The sequence below is a fragment of the Pelophylax lessonae genome (assembly GCF_965119305.1).
Source record: "Pelophylax lessonae genome assembly, chromosome: 8".
Taxonomy (NCBI): Eukaryota; Metazoa; Chordata; class Amphibia; order Anura; family Ranidae; genus Pelophylax; species Pelophylax lessonae.
In genome coordinates, this window is record NC_138775.1 from 270,625,106 (window position 1) to 270,639,548 (window position 14,443).

The window sequence follows — 14,443 nt, forward strand, 5'->3', positions numbered from 1 at the left end:
TCAAGAATAATGGTCTGGCAATCACCTGGCTGAGCTCTTTAAGAACCCTCGGGTGCAAGCCATCCGGTCCCGGGGATTTATTTATGTTAAGCTTCTCTAGTTTAGCTCTAAGTCTATCTTCTGTTAGCCATGGCGGCACTTCCTGAGGTGTATTATTTAGTTCGGCCTTACAAGCTGGGTTCGTGTAGACCCCCGATTCCTTTGTGAAGACTGAAGAAAAGAAATTATTTAACACTTCCGCCTTTTCTCTGTCCTCAGTGGCCATTTTTCCTTTATCATCTTTTATGGGGCCAATGTGTTCTGGCCTCGCTTTCTTACTGTTTATATACTTAAAGAACTTCTTGGGGTTCTTTTTACTCTCCTCCGCTATATGTCTCTCGTGTTCTATTTTAGCCGCCCTGATTTCATCTTTACATTTCTTATTACACTCTTTATAATGCTTAAATGCTGCCACTGACCCCTCAGTCTTGTATTTTTTGAAGGCCTTTTCTTTAGCTCTAATATACATTTTTATGTTGGAGTTTAGCCACCCAGGGTTTAGTTTTGTTCTTTTAAATTTATTTCCCAGTGGAATGCACTGGCCCACCCCCTTGTTAAGTATGCTCTTGAAGCACTCCCATTTTTCCTCCGTGTTCTTTGTTCCCAGGGTTCTATCCCATTTTATATTTTCTAGCAGTGAGCGCAGTTTAGGGAAATTGGCTCTTTTGAAATTCAGCGTCTTAATATTACCCTTGTGTTTCCTATTACTGTGATTAATACTGAAACCAATTGACCTATGGTCACTGCTCCCTAAGTTTTCCCGTATTTCTATATCCGTGAGCAGGTCTGCATTGTTGGTAATCAGTAGGTCAAGTACCGCATTGTTTCTTGTCGGTGCATTCACCATCTGACCCATGAAATTGTCCTGCAAAATATTTAGGAACTGCCTAGCCTTGGCTGAGTGCGCGGTTCCTTCTGCCCAGTCTATATCCGGATAATTAAAGTCCCCCATTATAATGACATTTCCCATCCTTGCTGCCAATCCTATCTGTAACATGAGGTCCGCCTCCCCCTCCTCACTCTGGTTGGGGGGCCTATAGCATACGCCCAATATTACCTTCCCCACCGTGCCTTCCCTTTGAAGCTCTACCCATAGGGATTCTGCCTCGTCCATAGCTCCATTATTAATATCATCCCTCATATTTACCTGTATACTGTTCTTAATATACAGACATACCCCTCCCCCTTTTTTACCCTCTCTATCCCTGCGATAAAGGGAATACCCCTGAATGGTCGCCATCCAATCATGAGAGCTGTCGAACCAAGTCTCAGTTATCCCCACAAAATCTAAGTCCTCCTCAAACATCAGCAGCTCCAGCTCTCCCATCTTGTTGGCCAGGCTTCTGGCATTGGTATACAAGCCTCGTAATTTAGATTGGTTACATTTATCCTCATTTGATGTTTTTAGGCTGCTCTCTTGATTTTTCCCCGTACCCACCCTGGGTTTAGGATAAACATTAGACTTTCATATATTTTAGATTCATTACACACAACTGAAGTAGTGCAAGCCTTTTATTGTTTTAATGATGATGATTTTGGCATACAGCTCATGAAAAAACAAAATTCCTATCTCAAAAAATTAGCATATCATGAAAAGGTTCTCTAAACGAGCTATTAACCTAATCATCTGAATCAACTAATTAACTCTAAACACCTGCAAAAGATTCCTGAGGCTTTTAAAAACTCCCAGCCTGGTTCATTACTCAAAACCGCAATCATGGGTAAGACTGCCGACCTGACTGCTGTCCAGAAGGCCATCATTGACACCCTCAAGCAAGAGGGTAAGACACAGAAAGAAATTTCTGAACGAATAGGCTGTTCCCAGAGTGCTGTATCAAGGCAGCTCAGTGGGAAGTCTGTGGGAAGGAAAAAGTGTGGCAGAAAACACTGCACAACGAGAAGAGGTGACCGGACCCTGAGGAAGATTGTGGAGAAGGACCGATTCCAGACCTTGGGGGACCTGCGGAAGCAGTGGACTGCGTCTGGAGTAGAAACATCTAGAGCCACCGTGTACAGGCGTGTGCAGGAAATGGGCTACAGGTGCCGCATTCCCCAGGTCAAGCCACTTTTGAACCAGAAACAGCGGCAGAAGCGCCTGACCTGGGCTACAGAGAAGCAGCACTGGACTGTTGCTCAGTGGTCCAAAGTACTTTTTTTCGGATGAAAGCAAATTTTGCATGTCATTCGGAAATTAAGGTGCCAGAGTCTGGAGGAAGACTGGGGAGAGGGAAATGCCAAAATGCCTGAAGTCCAGTGTCAAGTACCCACAGTCAGTGATGGTCTGGGGTGCCATGTCAGCTGCTGGTGTTGGTCCACTGTGTTTTATCAAGGGCAGGGTCAATGCAGCTAGCTATCAGGAGATTTTGGAGCACTTCATGCTTCCATCTGCTGAAAAGCTTTATGGAGATGAAGATTTCATTTTTCAGCACGACCTGGCACCTGCTCACAGTGCCAAAACCACTGGTAAATGGTTTACTGACCATGGTATTACTGTGCTCAATTGGCCTGCCAACTCTCCTGACCTGAACCCCATAGAGAATCTGTGTGATGTTGTGAAGAGAAAGTTGAGAGACGCAAGACCCAACACTCTGGATGAGCTCAAGGCCGCTATCGAAGCATCCTGGGCCTCCATAACACCTCAGCAGTGCCACAGGCTGATTGCCTCCATGCCACGCCGCATTGAAGCAGTCATTTCTGCAAAAGGATTCCCGACCAAGTATTGAGTGCATAACTGAACATAATTATTTGAAGGTTGATTTTTTTTCTATTAAAAACACTTTTTTTTTTATTGGTCGGATGAAATATGCTAATTTTTTGATATTGGAAATTTGGTTTTTCATGAGCTGTATGCCAAAATCATCAATATTAAAACAATAAAAGGCTTGCACTACTTCAGTTGTGTGTAATGAATCTAAAATATATGAAAGTCTAATGTTTATCAGTACATTACAGAAAATAATGAACTTTATCACAAAATGCTAATTTTTTGAGAGGGACCTGTATGTATGAAATGCCTCCCAAACGTAAAGTTGGCCTGTCCTTTAAGGAAACTCGGACCTAAATATGTGGGGCCATTTCCCATGAAAAGGAAGATCAATGATGTTGCTTATGAATTAACGTTGCCAGAAGCCTTCAAGGTTCACCCCATCTTTCATGTAACATTATTGAAGTCTGCAATTTCAGATCCTTTTCCTAACGGAAATACTGGTCCACCTGAGCCAGTAGTTCATGGGGAAGAGGAATATGAAGTTGAAGCAGTTCTGGACTGTAGAAAAAAAGGAATCAAATTCAGTATCTGATTAAATGGAAGGGGTATGGCCCTGAAGAACTCGTGTGGGCTTGAAAACAATATCCATGCCAAAAGACTTATTCAAGCATTCCGTTGTGCCCACCCAGAGAAGATGCAAAATCAAATGTATAATAATAGCCCAATCTGTGCGTCTCAGTTCGTTATATCATACATTCAGCGGCGCTTCAGCACACACAATGTATGTGTGCAAGTATATTAGTCAGTTCCTGCAGTGCTTCAGAGCCTGCAATTGCAAACTAGTCCCAACTCCACAGGATGTGCAGTCACAGCCAGCAAAAAGATTTCTCCTCTGATGTTCAGCACCACTGATTGTACACACAGTATCACTAATCCTTCACCACACCGACTGTGCACCCCTATGAAGTGGCCACTCACCGAATTGCCCTTGAAATATCGCTTTTATGCATAAGCTGCATGAGCCCTTGCTTCTAGTTGGTCTGTCGTCTCTTAGGCACGTCCAGATCCTATCCGTCCACCAGGGGTCACTATCAGGCTGTATATCTCCTCAGTGCAATTTGTAAGCAAACGACATGAAGCAAGAGAGTAGTGTAATACTGTTTCGACTTTATTAATTAAATAAAACTTCCCTCCCCTTCAGCGTATATGCTTACATTTCAATCACCCTTTGCACGCATATCATAAACACAAAGGCTTTGAAAGGTACCGCCGCTCGCCGACCGCGAGCTAGTCCCTGCTGTGGATTACAGCGCTCCTGCGGCTAACAGGCGAGATCCAGAACAACATCGGTATCCTCCCTTCGTCTCCTCAGCAGCAGCGTACGTGCATCCTGACCGGTTTCGTCTGGTAGACTTCAACAGAGGACTAACGTGCGCTGCTGCAATCAAGATTAATGTATGCAGCCGGAGGACCTCCCTCCCATCATGATTGGTTTACACCACTGATGGGTTCAAACACCTCTTCATTGCCATTACCTGGCCTGAAGGAAATTCAATATGGACATACCATAGAATCATTTTCTAAATACCGGAAAAACAAGATTAATCGATACAAAACAAAGTTTAATACCGCTATTAACTCTCTTATTACTGCAACCAGTATCTGAATGGGTATTCCCCGGGTTTGAATCACACAGAACCCCAGTTTTTTTCAGATTGGCCATCTTTGCCCGATCTGAGCATGTATGTTCAAAATTTCCAAACCTATCGATTTGTAAAAATTGGTCATGGAGTTCTTTCTACCCCTAATTCTACATGCCATCTTGCCCTATCCGGATGCATACATCTTAAGTACTACTAATATTTAAAACGGTTATGCTAAAATCGATATAACCAAAATTTGACACAAAAATAAACCTACAGCACCTGGTATTCCCAGGTGGTCTCCCATACAGGTACTAACCAGGCCCGACCCTGCTTAGCTTCTGAGATCAGATGAGATCGGGCATGTTCAGGGTGATGTGGCCATAGGTAAAATGTAAAGTGCATTCTAATGGTGAAACCATCATGTATGACCACTGTCCTCAAGATGTCATACTTATTACATAATTAGCACATGTCATGTAATTTCTGATATGTTTTAAAACCAGTAAATGTCAAATCTTAAATAAATCATTTCATAAATAGTAGATACATAATAAATAAATACATTAACTTCATAAATAATAGGTACAATTCATATGTTGAGATTACAAGAAAATGTTGTTCATAGAGGCCAAATCGCAAATATAATATATAAAATTCGCTCTAAAATATCTTAGTCCATAACCAATGGTACTAAAGGTTAAAATATATAAAAAATAAAGGCGTGTTGCCATAAGGAATCAATGGTCGAGGCATAATCATAAATTCGAGTAAAATTGGAGAAGGATAAAAGTATATATAAAATTTTGTATATAAAAATCTATATATAAAATGGAATCCATAAAACGTCCTGTCTAAAAAATATACTTAATAGTTGCTTAAAAAACAGTTCAGGTCAAGTTCTATATTTAACCCGTTGGGCGCCAAGGAGTTTGTCTTGTAAATCCATTCAGTTTCCTTTTTGGACAGTTCTCTTACTCTATTGCACCCTCTCCAGTTGCTTGGCATCTTTTCTATACCCCAAAATTTCAGTGCTGAGGGGTCTTTATCATGCTTTTCCCTGAAATGTAGTGGGACACTGTGTTCCTTGAAGCCTGTTGTTATTTTATAAATGTGCTCAGAAATCCTGATGCCCAATTTTCTCTTTGTTCTTCCTATATACAACATACCGCAAGGGCACTCCATTCCGTATACCACGTGGGTCGTGATACACGTGATACACTCCTTTATTTCAAAGGTCTTCCCATTTGCTCCTGAAGTGAACTCCGTTAGACCCCGAAAGTGTGTATTCACTTGTCTGCAAGCCTTACACCTTCTGCATGCGTGAAATCCAGACAAGTCCCAGAACATCTTTGGTGGTCTGGGAGGGTCCAAAACTTTCCTCACCACTCTGTCTCCAATAGTGGGAGCCTTTTTGTATATAAATATTGGGTTATCCGGAATCACGGGGCCCAGAACCTTATCAAGCTTCAATATTCCCCAGTGCTTTTTCATGATAGATTCAAATTCCCTGAACTGGACATTATAATTTGTTATGAAGCCCCATTGGTGCAGCAGATAAAGGAGGGGGAGTGGTTATTTTAAAGAAAGAATTCTATCACGAGCAACTGATAGGCATGCTTAATGATGTCACCACGTACAGGATTTTACCTAAGGACCCCACATTGATGTATAGAAGGGATTTGTGCAATTTGGTTGAATTTGGTTTTAATGAACGCATTTTAACTATGAAGGAGAAAAAATATTTATTCCCAAGTTTTAATCGCGTACCTACCATATATACGCTCCCGAAGATCCACAAAAATCAGTCTTGCCCTCCAGCAAGACCGATAGTAAACAGTATCGGATCAGTGACCTCAAGAATTGGGGAATACTTGGATGTATTCCTTCAAAAAAGTGTGGTTGAATTAAAAGCGTATTTGAAAGATACGAAGGAATTTTTAACCTTGTTGGACAATCTAACTCTGCCTGATGCCCCTGAGATATATCTTGTAACAGCTGATGTAGCATCTCTCTACACAATTATCCAGCACGAGGATGCATTACTAGCCCTTAATTGGGCAATGAGTAAGAGAGAGGACATACCACATACCCAGAAAAAATTCTTGGGGATAGTTATGGACTTTTGCTTAACCCACAACTATTTCTGGTATGGGGGACAATTCTTCACGCAGCAGAAAGGTGTGGCGATGGGTGCAAAATATGCACCCAGCCTCGCCAACCTATTTATGGGCGAGTGGGAAGATAGGAGTATATATGCCCACAGAAAAGAGCAGCTCGTCTTCTACAAAAGATACATCGACGACCTATTTTTTATTTGGGCTGGTACAGAGACATCGCTAGCAGAGTTCACTGAGCATTTAAATATAAATAAACACAACATCAAATTAGAATGTATATGGGACAAAAAAGAAATTAACTATCTAGATGTATCTGTGCGGATCGAAAACAGACGGATCATCACTAAGGCGTATTTTAAGCCTACAGATAGAAACGGCTATCTTCCAGTATACAGTGGCCATCACCCGTGCTGGCTAAGGAACATCCCCAAGGGGCAATTGCTGAGGATACGGAGGAATTGCACCTTGGAGGAGGATTTTTTGGAACAATCACGCGTGATAACAGACAAATTTACCGATAAGGGATACAGACCGGAGGTACTGGAGGAGACAGTGAAAGAAGTACTGGCGGTTTCACATGAGTCCTGCCTGGCTCCAACTAATAAGATTCCAAATGAATCGCACCAATGGGGCTTCATAACAAATTATAATGTCCAGTTCAGGGAATTTGAATCTATCATGAAAAAGCACTGGGGAATATTGAAGCTTGATAAGGTTCTGGGCCCCGTGATTCCGGATAACCCAATATTTATATACAAAAAGGCTCCCACTATTGGAGACAGAGTGGTGAGGAAAGTTTTGGACCCTCCCAGACCACCAAAGATGTTCTGGGACTTGTCTGGATTTCACGCATGCAGAAGGTGTAAGGCTTGCAGACAAGTGAATACACACTTTCGGGGTCTAACGGAGTTCACTTCAGGAGCAAATGGGAAGACCTTTGAAATAAAGGAGTGTATCACGTGTATCACGACCCACGTGGTATACGGAATGGAGTGCCCTTGCGGTATGTTGTATATAGGAAGAACAAAGAGAAAATTGGGCATCAGGATTTCTGAGCACATTTATAAAATAACAACAGGCTTCAAGGAACACAGTGTCCCCCTACATTTCAGGGAAAAGCATGATAAAGACCCCTCAGCACTGAAATTTTGGGGTATAGAAAAGATGCCAAGCAACTGGAGAGGGTGCAATAGAGTAAGAGAACTGTCCAAAAAGGAAACTGAATGGATTTACAAGACAAACTCCTTGGCGCCCAACGGGTTAAATATAGAACTTGACCTGAACTGTTTTTTAAGCAACTATTAAGTATATTTTTTAGACAGGACGTTTTATGGATTCCATTTTATATATAGATTTTTATATACAAAATTTTATATATACTTTTATCCTTCTCCAATTTTACTCGAATTTATGATTATGCCTCGACCATTGATTCCTTATGGCAACACGCCTTTATTTTTTATATATTTTAACCTTTAGTACCATTGGTTATGGACTAAGATATTTTAGAGCGAATTTTATATATTATATTTGCGATTTGGCCTCTATGAACAACATTTTCTTGTAATCTCAACATATGAATTGTACCTATTATTTATGAAGTTAATGTATTTATTTATTATGTATCTACTATTTATGAAATGATTTATTTAAGATTTGACATTTACTGGTTTTAAAACATATCAGAAATTACATGACATGTGCTAATTATGTAATAAGTATGACATCTTGAGGACAGTGGTCATACATGATGGTTTCACCATTAGAATGCACTTTACATTTTACCTATGGCCACATCACCCTGAACATGCCCGATCTCATCTGATCTCAGAAGCTAAGCAGGGTCGGGCCTGGTTAGTACCTGTATGGGAGACCACCTGGGAATACCAGGTGCTGTAGGTTTATTTTTGTGTCAAATTTTGGTTATATCGATTTTAGCATAACCGTTTTAAATATTAGTAGTACTTAAGATGTATGCATCCGGATAGGGCAAGATGGCATGTAGAATTAGGGGTAGAAAGAACTCCATGACCAATTTTTACAAATCGATAGGTTTGGAAATTTTGAACATACATGCTCAGATCGGGCAAAGATGGCCAATCTGAAAAAAACTGGGGTTCTGTGTGATTCAAACCCGGGGAATACCCATTCAGATACTGGTTGCAGTAATAAGAGAGTTAATAGCGGTATTAAACTTTGTTTTGTATCGATTAATCTTGTTTTTCCGGTATTTAGAAAATGATTCTATGGTATGTCCATATTGAATTTCCTTCAGGCCAGGTAATGGCAATGAAGAGGTGTTTGAACCCATCAGTGGTGTAAACCAATCATGATGGGAGGGAGGTCCTCCGGCTGCATACATTAATCTTGATTGCAGCAGCGCACGTTAGTCCTCTGTTGAAGTCTACCAGACGAAACCGGTCAGGATGCACGTACGCTGCTGCTGAGGAGACGAAGGGAGGATACCGATGTTGTTCTGGATCTCGCCTGTTAGCCGCAGGAGCGCTGTAATCCACAGCAGGGACTAGCTCGCGGTCGGCGAGCGGCGGTACCTTTCAAAGCCTTTGTGTTTATGATATGCGTGCAAAGGGTGATTGAAATGTAAGCATATACGCTGAAGGGGAGGGAAGTTTTATTTAATTAATAAAGTCGAAACAGTATTACACTACTCTCTTGCTTCATGTCGTTTGCTTACAAATTGCACTGAGGAGATATACAGCCTGATAGTGACCCCTGGTGGACGGATAGGATCTGGACGTGCCTAAGAGACGACAGACCAACTAGAAGCAAGGGCTCATGCAGCTTATGCATAAAGGCGATATTTCAAGGGCAATTCGGTGAGTGGCCACTTCATAGGGGTGCACAGTCGGTGTGGTGAAGGATTAGTGATACTGTGTGTACAATCACTGGTGCTGAACATCAGAGGAGAAATCTTTTTGCTGGCTGTGACTGCACATCCTGTGGAGTTGGGACTAGTTTGCAATTGCAGGCTCTGAAGCACTGCAGGAACTGACTAATATACTTGCACACATACATTGTGTGTGCTGAAGCGCCGCTGAATGTATGATATAACGAACTGAGACGCACAGATTGGGCTATTATTATACATTTGATTTTGCAAGTTTTACGTTTACAGTGGCAGCTAGTGCATTAAAAGGATGCACAGAGTGACATGTTTTACATGATTTTATCTACATGATTTTATTTACTATTTATTCACGATTTGAGTAGATATATTTATTTCTTTATACCTTACACTGATTTATATATATATTTTAGCGCCGGGCGGGTGGTTGACGTTTTTTAGCATCAGTTACCTTTTACAATATTCACCCAGAGAAGATGTTCCAGTTGGGCATCCGAAGGCTGCTCATTGGGAGGGGTCAATGTCAGGAAGGATATTCCAGCAGACAGAATGGCTCTTCTAGACAGCCTCCTGTGCATAGGCACAGGCTAATCCGTATTCCTGTGCATGCACAAACGTCTTTTGCTCATGTGCGCGCGCCTGTTGCTCGCATTGGTGCCAAGAGAGCTATTTAAACTGAGCCTGTGCTTCAGTGCTGACTTGTCTACAGTGTTTCCTTGTATACCTGCAATCTGTTACTCTGCATCTGATCACTGTTATCGACCGGCTTTGCTTGACTTCTCCTGAACTCTGCCTGCATTGACCCCGGCTTGCCTTTGACCATGCTTCTGCCTACGCATCTTCACATGATCCGTCTGACTGTGTATGACCCGGTTTGTCCAGAGCTGGACTGGGAATAATTTCATACCAGCCTCATAGCATTATTATACCAGCATAACGTCATTACTTTCTTGTTCACAAAAGGGAAAACCATGCATTTTTAAAGCACATTTGAAGAGTGTATTATATAAAGATAAGACAGATATGAAAGCATTTACGGCTTTATATATATATATATATATATATATATATATATATATATATACATGAGCAAATTCCAATTAAAAGTGGTACAAGTGCGGACGTGGTACAATAGGTGTCAGAGGCTGTGGGCATGGTTCTGGCGACGCAGGGGCTGCGGGCATGGTGCAGGAGATGCAGGGGCTGCCGGCATGGTGCAGGAGATGCAGAGGCTGCGGGCATGGTGCAAGAGATGCAGGGACTGCAGGCATGGAGCAGGAGATGCAGAGGCTGGGGGCATGATGCAGGGGCATGGTGCAGGAGATGCAGAGGCTGCAGGCATGGTGCAGGAAAAGCAGAGGCTAAGGGCATGATGCAGGGGCTGCGGGCATGATGCAGGGGGTGCAGGCATGGCGCAGGAGATGCAGGGGGTGCAGGCATGGCGCAGGAGATGCAGGGGCCACGGGCATGGTGCAGGAGTTGCAAAGGCTGCTGACATGATGCAGGATCTGCAGGCACGGTGCAGGAGATGCAGGGTCCACGGGCATGGTGCAGGAGATGCAGGGGGGGCCGGCTTGATGGAGGGGCTGCAGGAATGGCGCAGGAGATGTAGGGGTTGCGGGCATGGTGCAGGAGATGCAGGGGTTGCAGGCATGGTGCAGGAGAGGCAGTGCGCTGGGGATGGTACAGGAGAGGCAGTGCTGCGGGCATAGTACAAGAGATGCAGTGCTGCGGGCATGGTACAGGAGATTCTGCAGGGCTGCGGAGGGATCTCACTTACCCTTCTGGTAGGGCGCCTTACATTTAAAAATGGCGCTGCCCGGCGCCATCACATCATGTCGGGCCGGCCGCAGCTATTTTTTTTACAGGTGCCATTGACTTTCAGCCAGCCCCATGGCAGGGGGACTTGTCGGCCTACCAGGAAATTTCCCGGTAGGCCAGTTTTTTTTACAGGTGCCATTGACTTTCAGCCAGCCCCATGGCAGGGGGACTTGTCGGCCTACCGGGAAATTTCCCAGTATCCCGGTAGGCCAGTCTGGCCCTGGGTATGTCTGACTCTGCTCCTGTCTCCACTGCTGCAAGCCCCTGCCTATGTTCCACTGGTGTCCATCCAGCATTCCTGCCCTGCTGCGATCTACTGACGGGCTCAGCCTGTTCCTGTCTCCTGCTCTGTGGTGTCCCTACAGCACTCCTGCTCCGCAGCGGTCAACCGACGGTCTTCCACTGCTTGATCCCGAGAGTCCGTCCAACCCAGCTGCTAGTAGGACCAATAGGCACACATGCCCAGGGGCCCCGAGTCAGAGATGTAAGAGAGGCCTTCTTCATCATATCAGGCTCTTCCACCAGGTATGTGACAAGATGTGAGAAAATCAACAAAGGGTCTGGGCAATTAGCTACGGGAGGCAGCCCCATTGAAAGCAAAGGAAAGGCTACTGGTTCCTACAGCTAATTGCAGCTACTCGCAAGTAATCCCCTCATAGTGATTACATGCAAGTGGCTGCAATTAGCTGCGGGATCCAGCAGCCTCCTATTGCTTTTAATAGGGCTGCCTTCTGCAGCTAATTGTCACAAACCCCCCGTTGATTTCTTGCATCTACTCTCTGTAGGCCAGAAATGCAGGTGTGAATGTAGCCTTAAGGCTGGGTTCACACTATTGCAATGTCAGACATCGCATTTGATTTGAAACACATTGCTGTGCAGATCACACGCCATGTCTGTGTGATGCAAATTCAGCTATAGAGATTGTATGGATGAATTTGCATTGCATTTGGACAAAAATGGCGCAGGACCCTTTTTTGGTCTGCACTGGAAGTGTTTACACCCGTGAGATTTGATTCCTGCACCATTTGACATTTCGCACTGCGATCTGGGGTGTCATTAACTTTGTATTGACAACCACAGCAGTTCCCGCATCGCAATAGTGTGAACCCAGCTTAAGAAATAGAGGCTGTTGACTTAGTAAAGTGAATAGGGAGAAGTTGTTTGACTAGGCATATTTAAACATCTGTGGGAATAGCAGTCCACTATACTTTATGGCCTTATGCACAGTTAGCTCCTCCATTGGAAGTGTCAAATACAGTAGAGGGATTACTCACCAAATTGAGTGGCTGTGGCCTGGGCAAGTTCTGTTGAAGATCTGCAGACGCAGAGAGAACTAGCAGAACTAGTAAAACTTTATCTAGACCACTGTTCCTGATCTTTGCTGACAGTATTATTACAAGAAATGTACCAGGGGATTGGAGGAAAGCTAACTTGATACCGATATTCAAAAAAGGGCAGAGGCATGTCCCGGGAAATTATAGGTCGGTCAGCCTGACATCGATAATATGTAAACTTCTGGAGGGGATAATAAAGGACTATATCGTAGAGTTTGCTAAAGACAACAACATCATCAGCAGTAATCAGCATGGGTTTACAAATGGGCGTTCTTGTCAAACCAATCTACATTCTACGAGGGGGTGAGCTGTGAGCTAGATAGGGGGAGACCAGTGGATGTGGTGTACCTGGATTTCGCTAAGGCGTTTGATACAGTTCCCCACAAGCGCCTAATTTATAAAATAAGGTCTGCAGGCATCGACCACAAGGTTTGCTCTTGGATACGGAACTGGCTAAAAGGGTGTGTCCAAAGGGTGGTAATAAATAGTGCATACTCAGACTGGTCTGGGGTGGTAAGTGGGGCCCCCCCAAGGCTCAGTCCTGGGACCAACTTTGTTCAATTTATTCATAAACAGCATGGAGGACGGGATCATTAGTTCTATATCAGTTTTTGCAGATGACACAAAATTGGGCAGGGCAATAACTGCACAGCATGAGGCAAATATCTTACAGAATGGCCTGAACAAAATAACAGAGGGGGCAACTACATGGCAAATGAGGTTTAATGTGGAGAAGTGTAAGGTTTTGCACTTGGGGACTAAAAACATAAAAGCACAAAAGCACAATAAACTTTAGGGGGGGACCCTTTGGGGGAATCAAAAATAGAGAAAGATCTGAGAGTCTTGATAGCGGATTGACTAGGCAATAGCATGCAATGTCAAGCGTCAGCTGCCAAAGCCGGCAGAATATTAGCATGCATAAAGAAGGGGATGTATTCCAGAGATAAAACTATAATCCTACCACTTTATAAAAATCTGGTCCAACCGCAACTGGAGTATTCTGTCCAGTTCTGGTCGCCAGTCCTCAGGAGGGATGTGTTGGAGCTGGAGAGAGTCCAGAGAAGGGCAACTAAACTAATTAGGGGATTGTACCTTCATTTTTTGTCTCATCCCTTTGTTGAGTCTATCCCACAATAGTCTAATTAGGGGATTGGAGGACCTTAATTATGAAGAGCGTCTTCAATCGCTTAATTTATTCTCCCTGGAGAAGAGACACCTGAGAGGGGACATGATAGCAATTTACAAATACCTCAATGGTGATCTCAGCATAGAAAAAAAGCTATTTAGTCGCAAGGATTGCATGAGGACGTGAGGACATACATTGCGATTAGAGGAGAAGCGTTTTAACCTCAGGCAACGCAGGGGGTTCTTTACTGTTAGGGCTACAAGATTGTGGAATTCTCTACCACAAGGGGTAGTTTCTGCAGGAAGTATGGCTACTTTCAAAAGACTCTTGGACATACAGCTCAAGGATCAGAACATTAAGGGGTATGAGAGATGATTACAGCCATACACACCTACACAGGTTGAACTGGATGGACTATTGTCTTTATTCAACCTCAACTACTATGTAACTTCCCACCAATTAGCCCAGCCTTTCTTAACCTTTTTAACACAGAGGACGTTCTGATCTCAAGGAAACCTTGCTAAAAATATAGTGTGATGGTTAGTGGGAAGAATGTCCCTTACAGTTGTGGTGATTTGGAAGAATTATCCTCTTACAGATGGTTAAAAAAAAAAATCATTGGTATCAGCGGGAACTTATCTGAGGGGCAGAAATTGTTTGTTGCCAAAGGAACCCCTAGCAATCTCTGTAGGAACCCTGGTTGAGAAACCCTGCATTTGCCCTTTACTCTGGTTACATAGAAACGGTTGTATAGAAGTCTCAGCAGCTGACTGACGGTTTTAGGGCA